The sequence below is a fragment of the Prionailurus bengalensis genome, chromosome B1 (genome assembly GCF_016509475.1).
Source record: "Prionailurus bengalensis isolate Pbe53 chromosome B1, Fcat_Pben_1.1_paternal_pri, whole genome shotgun sequence".
Taxonomy (NCBI): Eukaryota; Metazoa; Chordata; class Mammalia; order Carnivora; family Felidae; genus Prionailurus; species Prionailurus bengalensis.
Genome location: NC_057344.1, coordinates 154,144,301 through 154,154,486, shown reverse-complemented (window position 1 = coordinate 154,154,486; position 10,186 = coordinate 154,144,301). Strand labels below are relative to the sequence as shown.

The window sequence follows — 10,186 nt, the reverse complement described above, 5'->3', positions numbered from 1 at the left end:
ACTTCTTAAAAAAATTAGGTGAGACTCTCCATATAAATATAATTACATATATTTCTTTACAGTGGTACCACTAGATTACTATTCAATTTTTCAAGTGTGTGATTTTCCTGACAAAAGCATACTGAATTACATATAAAAATTATTTTAAAAACACTGCATTTGAATTTCCCCTACAACTATATTTTTGTATTTGGTATTTTATATATATATATATATATGTATATATATATATTTTTTTTATATATATATTTTGTATATATGCCTCTGGTATCATGCGGGTACTAAACATCACAATGTGCACATGGCAAACCCCGCAACAAACAATATTGTAGCCTTAAATACCAACAGTGTTGTATCTGAAAAATCCAGGCTTACCAAGTCCCTGTGAGTAACATAAAATGACTAGGAACCAGAAACATTACAGAGAGCAAGATGGAGTCACTCATGTCAAGCAGGGACCTGCGTCAAGCAATGATGCAAGAATTACGGGCACTGCAACTACCAGATATCCCCAAGATCAACACCAGATGATGACACAGTCTGAACTGTTAACCAGCAGAAACACAGGAGGTCCGAAAAGGCCCAAGACTGATTAAATCCTTTAAAAGAGAGGATTTGTGCAGCAAACTGTCAGACTCCTCAGACACTGACCCTTCTAAGTCTGTCTACTTCAAAAAGGCAGCTGCCTCTGAAGACTCTGACTCATCTCTGAAAAGAACAGAGATCCTTCACTGCTTGAACATTGCAAGCAGTAAATGCCGAGAGAGATCACCGGACCCCAGACCCAGGCCTTATTTCAACTGTGCACCCGCAGACTGACTTCTAGTTTAGCTCCTTAACTTCCTACCCGCTTCCCTTTCTATCTTATTTGTGTGACTTGTCTTGTGCCTCGCTTTGCGGGAGGTGTGAGAAGCCAAATTAAACGTGTGATGAAATATCGTTGATTTCGGGATCCTGAACCTGCATTGTTAACCTTGCTTTATGACTGAATAAACATGACATTATAGAAACACACAACACGTGTGTGAGCCTTCATAGCCTTCTTATAACAAGCATACAACTTTGTCCCGCGTCAATTTACCATTAAAACAAGATGCAATCACAAGGATAAAAGGAAGCTGAAATTAACTTGGCAAAATGGTGGAAGGAGAGGTGCCCTGCTCTAGTCCCTCCCACAGAAACTCCCATTAAGCAACTCTCTATGGGGCTTTGGGAGACTTCTGGAACACAGGCGAAACGTTACAGTTCACCTACCAAACAAGACAAACAAAAGACCTGAGAAACACTGCATTAAAAGGATAAGAAAAGCAGTGCCGCTTTTACCGCCACACCCCTCCCGGAAGTGCATTAGCACAGCGCGGAGAAAGTCCCCGCCCACATTTCCTCCTGTGAGGGAGAGACCTAGAGGGAGTCCAACTCCATGGACTTCTCCGACACTGACAGAGAAGCCCACTTCTGATTCAACTGTGAACAACGTGGGGTCTGGCACGTTTAGACCATCTGGGGACAGCGAGGAATGAGGAAAACGGTCGGGGTTTTCTGTGACCAGTCCCTGGAATCTCAGTGATGCTGGCCCCTCGCCCTTCAGGCCAACCACAGAGCACAAGGGTTTGCTCTATCACACAGCTTTCCCAATGCCACACACAGATGAGGAGCCTGTCACCAAGCTTGCTCTGCCTCATCCTCAGGGCCTCCCGCAGCGGAACCCACACCTGGAGCCCTTCTTCACGGCAGACCCTGCCAGTGACCTGGCAATCAGAAACCCACCTACCAGTCTGTGCGCAGCACCACTGGCAGTCTCATCCCCCTGAAGAGCCTCACCAACAGCTTTCGCCCAATGCTGGAGCTTGTCTAGAGGCCGCCTTCACCGCGAAGCCCTGCAAGTGGCTTCCTGAACCCTGCGTGCCACCCACGTCAACGTCGACGTAAATCCCTGCTCCTGGCCACGCCCACCCAGAAAGCCCCGCGGGGAACCGTAGCTTTACAGAGCCCAGTTAGCGGTTTTGCCTGACAATCAAGCCCAGCCAGCCGCTGCAGGTGACCTCAGCGATTTACTGGCGGTGTCCTCACCAGAACTCAGAGCTCAGCAAAACAGCCCTGCCGAACTGCAGGGCCGTGGCAGTGTATCCTGCCCAATTGTGGACCCTGAGACCCCAACCCTGATCCTTATCCAATTGCAGACCCTGGCAACAGGTCACCCACCGGGCAAAGACGGGTCAGCTGGCCCTGCTGAAACTCCGAACCCACCAGGCAGCCCCAGCCCCCTCCAGAATGGATTCCAAGAGAGGGAACTGGCTCACTATGGACACCACCAACTGATGTGCCCAGAATTGTTGGCTGGCTGATATTGGCTTGCACCCTCAGGAGTTTCCAGGTGAAATCTGAAATTGTCCCCATACATGGAGGACAAGAAGAGACTGAAGAAAGAGGCAGACCACTCCAGATTGGTAGGTGGCAATTCTAATAAGCAAGGAAACTTACTTGGGAGGCTTGTTAGGCATTTGCAAGATAAGTAGATCTCTACCCCAGCCTATCAGAATTTTAAGTTTATATAGAGGCCTTCACTGGGTTCAATCAGGTATACAGTGTAGATGGTCTCAACAACACATTACTATCTTAACGATATTTCTTTGAAACAGCGTCTAGTATGGATAAAGCAAGTGGAATGCATGTTCCAAGGACAAGAGAAGGGGTGTAGAGCTTCCAATTTCCTGGGTCCAGCCTGTGGGTCAAATGTTGCTCATGTCCTCTTGATAATGTCCTCCAACAATCCACCCCTCTTGAGGAGCTCTTATAATCTTACACACACCTCATTCCCCTTCCACACTGTGCCCTGAGAGGTCAGCAAGGGCTTTCACTGGCATAGAAGTTGCTTGTTTGGCAGCTTTCTGGCTGTATTGGAAGCAGATGCTACAGCGACAGTACAGGCATATGCAAGAGAAAACACAGGTTAAAATAATGATGCCCAAAATAAGTAACATTTTTTTCCCCAGGAGCTCCAAGATCTAAACCACTAATTTATTAAGTCCCCTAGGCTGAGAGTTGGATCATTCAGGGCATTCAATTATTGACTAATGTGATTTAATAAAGATAATACATTAGCTGACTCATGGGTGTGAACACACAACATTCTCTTTAAATGACAACACAGTTGCTTCCTTGCAAGGTAGAGATAATATCCAAGGCCCTCCTATTTTGGAGGACAGCTTGTCTCCTTAGACACATTTCCAGTGTTCAGGAGAGACTGGCTTTATCAGCTGTCATTCAAGCCTTGCTTGGCGAATGTAGTAAGGGCTTCTATGTACGCTATAACATCCTCCATGCCAATGGAGGGGATAAAGGTGGTGTCCTGGATGACTGTACCAGTGGAACACAGGATGTGCTCATCTGCCATTGAGGAGAGGGAGGTTGGCAATGGTTACCATGAGGCAGATTCCCCTTTGTGCCCAGGGTAAACCCAGAGTGCAATGGTTCAACCACCCAAGTGGAAGCTAAGCCCAGTGCAGAGCCCAATGCAGGGCTTCAACTGCCAACTCTGAGATCAAGACCTGAGCTGAGATTAAGAATTGGACACTTGGGGCACCTGGGTGGCGCAGTTGGTTAAGCGTCCGACTTCAGCCAGGTCGCGATCTCGCGGTCCGTGAGTTCGAGCCCCGCGTCAGGCTCTGGGCTGATGGCTCAGAGCCTGGAGCCTGTTTCCGATTCTGTGTCTCCCTCTCTCTCTGCCCCTCCCCCATTCATGCTCTGTCTCTCTCTGTCCCAAAAATAAATAAACGTTGAAAAAAAATTAAAAAAAAAGAATTGGACACTTAACTGACTGAGACACCCAAGCACCTCCAGCCAAACTTTTCTTAGTTCAGGTCACTAGCTTCTGTGGTTCATAATTGTTTCCATTCAGATGGTGTCAGTGTTGAGGTGAATAGTGACTACAGTCCTTGTGGGCAGATTGTCCTGACCAGATTCATCTGTATTCCAGGAATCGATGGGAATTTCCCCCAGCCCCTCTCTGCAGGACACAATGGCCACCACAGAATAGGGGTGGGGGCATTTGGAGTATCTACCCACTCTGCAGGGCCTAGTAGCATCTACATTTCTAAGCCAGTGTTTTGGAAGACAGGATACTCCTCTGTTGCAAATAGGCATGCCACTTAGTCAAAGTGAGGGTGAGTCATGGCTCACTTTGTCTCTGCCACTGTGTCCAGCACCATTACTTCCAGAGTCACAGACACATCTAACTGAAATGGTAGCCCTGCTTCGGAGACGGCCAGAGCTTTAATGTACTTCACCAGTATTTTTGACTGCTCAAAGGTGACTTGCTGCTCTGATCCCCAGCCCCACACTTGCCCTTTATTTATTCAGCAATATAAGTGATAAAGGCACAATGCTAGGTAGGCAATAAAAGTCCTCTAAAACCCTCAAACCCTACAAATACTTGCACCTCTTTCATACTCTTAGGCTTGCGCCTAATCAATTACAGTTTCTGGGTAGGCTTACACCTAATCAATTATGGCGTCTGGAACAACACATTTCTTACCTGACCAAACAACTCCCAAAAAGTTTATGGCGGTACCTAAACCTTGAATTTTCTGGGGGTTCACTGCCTGTCATCTCCCTTGCAGATGTCCCAGCAAAGTCTGTAGAGTGTCCTGCAGCAGAAGCAAGTCTTCACATGTTATCATTATATCATCAATGTAATGAGCCCATTTTACTGATGTGTGGAAGGAGAACAGGGGCAGGTCATGGGTTACTATCCCATTACGTACTGTGGGTTTATGCAGGTAACCCAGAGGAAGCACTTGAAAGATCCATGATGCTCCTCCCACATCAAGGTAAATTGATCTTGTGACTTAGCAGCCAGGGATATATTAAAACAAAGTATTGACTAAATCTAGCAGAGTATGGTACATTTCTAGGACTGTGGTCAAGGTATCTAAGATGGTGGCAATGTCAGGCACAGCTTCATAGAAGGGAGATAACACGCTGTTCAGTTCTTGATAGATATCATCTATCATGAGCCGTGTGACTTTTTTTACCAGCCAAACTGGGCTGTTGGAAACAATATGGGCAGAGTGTACAACACCCAGCTACTGCAGCTCCTGGATATTTCTCCTATTTCATTGTGCCCTGGGGCAATTTATATTGTGTGACAGTTACCACTCTTCCTTGGGGGGCCAGGTTTGGCAGCTTCTCATTAGTGTTTCCCCCAGCACTTGTGGAATTTACCAATCGAAGTTTGTAGAGCGTGACTTCATAGGATATCAGTGTTAAGTATGTTTCTTGGTATTGGAGAGATAAAAATCTCATATTCTCATGGAAAAGAATGCCCAGTTAGCAAAGTCAAAAAGACCTTCTTGACCATAACTATTTGTCCTGAATAACCATTGGTGGCACTGAGGGGGCCAGAAAACTTTTGAGGGCTAGTATCAACTAGAGTCATCATCTTTTGTTTATTTCTGGGGAACCAGTGAATATTGAGCTCAACCTGATGTCTGGTCACCTCCAGTGGCCCTCTCCTGCAGGCAGGTTTGGCTTAAATTATATAGTCAGGGCATGGGAGGCACCTACCCTGAGTTGGACTGTATTCCTGAGGTCTTTGCTGAAACAGGAGGGGCATCAGAGAGGGTAGGGGCAGGTGAGAAAGGTCTCAACTGTTGTTAAGGTTTTAAGGCTTTACACAGGCCACCCAGCATAGTGTTGGGATACTGGTCTATCTTTGTAGGTGGAGTCATGGCAACAGTGAGGTCAAGCCACATATGCTTCTACGTGACTTTTATTGGACACTTTACACATGATTGGAATAGCCTTTTAGCTTTTCAAGTTCCCTCTCTGTGTTGGGTCTTTCCAATAGCCTGTACCCATTCCTAGGATTTGTGAAATTACCCCAGATGAATCATGGATTTCCCAACATTATGTATGCTTGCCCGGGACTGGCTCAGGATATCTATTCCATACTATGTGATGGGTGTGGACTGTAGTGTCTCACTTTCATTTCTACAGTGAATGTGACCTAATCAGGACCTTGAAACATAAGGGCATAGATGGTCTGTCCCATTCCCAACTCCCTAAGAATTTTTGTACATTCTCTATAGATTTCCAGGGTCCTACATGCCCAGGGAGAACCCCTTCATTGGACTCAACCTCCCTGAAGGCTAGAATAATGCAAACTATAAGGAAATGAGTATCTTGAACCCCCCCCAAATGCAGTGTGGGTGCTGCCAGAGGACAGAAAGTGTGGTGATGTTCCTGCCTGGTCAAAGAAGTACCATTGCTATTCCACATCCCATAGCTGCACTAACCCTCTAACCGTGTCTGGATACTTTCCCTGGCCTTTTACTGGAATTTGGCAGCTATTATCAGTTAGCTCAGCAGGAGTAAGCTCATCATGAACATTTCCTGATTTAGGGCCTGCCCCACTGGGTGGCATTGTTGTTGTGGTTTTGCTTTCCTTTTTTTTTTTTTTTTAAAGTTTATTTTTGAGACAGAGATAGAGCATAAGCAGGGGAGGGGCAGAGAGAGAGAGAGAGAGGGAGACACAGAGTCCCAAGCAGGCTCCAGGCTCAGAGCTGTCAGCACAGAGCCTGGTGCGGGGCTTGAATCCACGAACTGTGAGATCATGACCTGAACTGATGTCAGACCTCCAACCGAGCCACCCAGGCACCCCTGCTTTCCTTTGTATTAGGAGTTGGATGGCATGGTCCCATGAAATTTCATCTATTTCACTGTCAATTATCACAAGATCCTTCTCTTTGCTCTCCTAAATCCCCCAGGGATTCCACCTCTTAGGGTTCTAATCAGGCTTTGTCAAAGTGCTTGGAACTTAATCCAAGGCAACTTGCACCCTCCTACCTTTGCAAAACAGCATGCTAAGGTCTCCAATTTATATTATAATTCTATTCTCCCACCTTATCTATTAGACCCAAAGCTAGCAGAGTAGTGGAGAGCCACATGTTCTACTCTAACTCAGCTCTTCTTTCAAATTTCTGATTTGAACTTCAGCCTCGAATTGGACATCAGTGGCCAAACTGACCACAGCAGGGGCCAGAACACTGTGTCAGCTATTTTTTCCCCTCTTTGCTTCAGTCCAATATGCATCAAACCAGCCACTGACTTGGAAGCATCCCCATACTAACATGATACACAAGTATCTAACATATGGATCACCCCTCCACACATAAAGGTCAATGGCCAACTCAGGATTCCCCCCATAAATGTTTGTTTTGTTTTGTTTTTCCTAAGACCTATTTATCTGGTCTTCTACTAGCTAGCCAAGTGTTAGTGAGCTCCCTCAGCAGCTTCCCAGGTGAAATCTGAGGCTGACCTTGCACATGAAGACTAGAGAGAATGAGGAAAGAGGCAGGCCATTCCAGATTGATAGGTGGCAATTTTAACAAGCAAGGGAAATTACTTATGAGGTGTGTCTTGGGCAGTCACAAGATGAATAGATGTCCACTGCTTTTCAACAGAATCTTAAAAGTTTATATAAAGGCCTTCAGTGGGATCTGTCACATATACCATCCAGATGGTCACTATAGCACATTGTCATCTCAAGGCTGTGTCATTATGGGAAGGCAAGGGGAATGCACATTCCAAGGATGGGGAAGGGGCGAGGAGCCTCTGATTGCTGGGTCTAGGTCATAGGTCAATGGGTACTTATGTCCTCTCAGTAACCTCATCCAACAGCTGACTGGTGAAATCTTTCCTTTGCCAAAGCCAGCCTGTCAGACTGGAAGAGATCTTCAAATGTGCAGAAATAAGGCAAGAATGCAAGGATTAGGAAGAAACAGGAAAACATGACACCTCTAAAGGAAGCTAATAAATCTCTAGCCACTGATCTTTTTTTTTTTTTAATTTTTTTTTCAATGTTTATTTATTTTTTTGGGACAGAGAGAGAAAGAGCATGAACGGGGGAGGGGCAGAGAGAGAGGGAGACACAGAATCGGAAACAGGCTCCAGGCTCTGAGCCATCAGCCCAGAGCCTGACGCGGGGCTCGAACTCACGGACCGCGAGATCGTGACCTGGCTGAAGTCGGATGCTTAACCGACTGCGCGACACAGGCGCCCCTCTAGCCACTGATCTTAAAGAGATGGGGATCTATGAAGGCCCAAAGAAGAATTCAAAACAATTAAAGAGGCTCAGTGAACTACACATAATGGAATGAAACAAGATATAAATAATTGTGAGGAAGACAGGTATTCACAAACACATTTAAATTAAACAACATATTTTTAACAACTTTTTGGTTCAAGAAAAAATCAAAGAAGAAATTAGAAAGTACCTTGAGAGGGGCACCAGGGTGACTCAGTCAGTTAAGTGTCCAACTTCGGCTCAGGGCATGATCTCTCAGTTCGTGGATTCAAGCCCCACGTTGGACTCTGTGCTGACATCTCAGTCTAGAGCCTGCTTGGATTCTGTGTCTCCCCCCTCTCCCCACCCCCCCCCACTCATGCTCTGTCTCTCTATGTCTCTCAAAAATAAATAAATGTTAAAAAATATTAAAAATAAAAGGAAGTACCTTGAGAAAAATTAAAACAAAAACACAGCATACCAAAACGTATAGGATGCAGCAAAAGTAGTAAGGGGGGAGTTTATAGCAATAGATAATGACCTCACAAAAGAGAGAAAGCTCTCAAATCAACAACCTCAACAAACAGGAAAAAAAAATGAAGCTCAAAGTTAGCAGAAGAAATGAAATTTTAAGATTTAGAGCAGAAATAAATTAAAAATAAAAATAGGAAAGCAAAATTGATGTGATTTGTTAAAGATAAAATTTTTAAAAAATACTTAAACTTACTAAAAAAAAAAAAAGGAGCGAAGTCTCAAATAAATAAAACCAGAAATGAAAAGGGAGACATTACAACTCATGCCACAGAAATTTTGAAAACATCATAAAGGGTTATTATATATCAACAAATTGGACAACCTATATGAATTGGATAAGTTCCTAGAAACACAATTCACCAAGACTGAACCAAGAAGAAAGCTTGAACATTGCAGTTATAATCAAGGAGATAGAATCATTAATGGAAAACCTCCCAACAAATAAAAATCAAGGTGAATTCTACCAAACATTTAAACATAATAATAACAATTCTTTTTTTAAAAGCTTCCAAAAATATACAGAGGGAGCACTTCCAAACTTATTTTTGAGGCAGCATCACTTCAGACAAAGAATTGAAACCATAGAACTAAAAGAAAACATACTAGAAAAATAATTCTTGATATTGGCCTTGCCAGTGAATTCTTGAATGTGACACCAAAAGCACAGGTAAGAAAAACACAGACAAATGAGACTAGATCAAGCTGAAAGGCTGCTGCACAGCAAAGGAAATAATCAACAAATGTAAGGCAAACTATGGAATGAGAAAACTATTCGCAAATCATATATCTGATATGGGGTTAATATCCAAAATATATAGGGAACTTTTATAACTCACTATCAAAAAAACCCAAAAACTCAAATTAAAAATGAGCAAAGGACTTTTATAGACATTTCTCCAAAGAAGACATACAAAATTCCAACAAGTATATGGAAAGATGCTCCACATCACTAACGATGAGGGAAATGCAAGTCAAAACCATTGGAAGATATCACCTCACACCTGTTAATATGGCTATTATTAAGAAGATGAGTCATATATAATAAGCTTTGAGGAGAATGTGGAGAAAAGGGAACCTTCATACACTGTTGATATGACTGCAAAATGGTGTAGTCATTATGAAAGATAATATAGACATTCCTCAAAATTAAAAATAGAACTACCATGTGATCCAGAAGTCCCAGTTCTGAATACTTATACAAAAGAATTGGAATTGGGATCTGATAGAGATATTTGTACTTTCATGTTCATTGAAGAATTATTCACAGTAGTCAAGATGTGGAAACAACCGAACTGTTAATTGATGGATGAATGGGTAACGAAAACATGTAGATAATGTGTGTAGACATATGCTAGAATATTAGTCATCTTTGCAAAAGAAGGAAATCCTGTCATTTGCTACAATGTAGATGGACTTGGAAGGCATTATGCTAAGTGTAATAAACCAAACATAGACGGATACTACATGATCCCACTTCTATCAGGAATCTAAAATAGTCAAACTCATTGAAGCAAAGAGGAGAGTAGAGATGACCAAGGTTTGGGGAAGGAGAATCAGAGACATTGATCAAAGGGTATGTAGTTTTAT

General features: G+C 43.6%; 1 long non-coding RNA gene across 1 annotated transcript in view; it reads left to right on the top strand.

Annotated features, from left to right (window-relative positions):
* Window positions 1-258: 258 nt before the first annotated feature.
* LOC122468287 overlaps window positions 259-10,186 on the top strand; it is a 32,558-nt gene continuing 22,630 nt past the window's right edge. The window contains exon 1 of the long non-coding RNA XR_006293200.1: window positions 259-2,447. This is a non-coding gene — a long non-coding RNA (uncharacterized LOC122468287). The remainder of the gene's footprint in view (window positions 2,448-10,186) is intronic.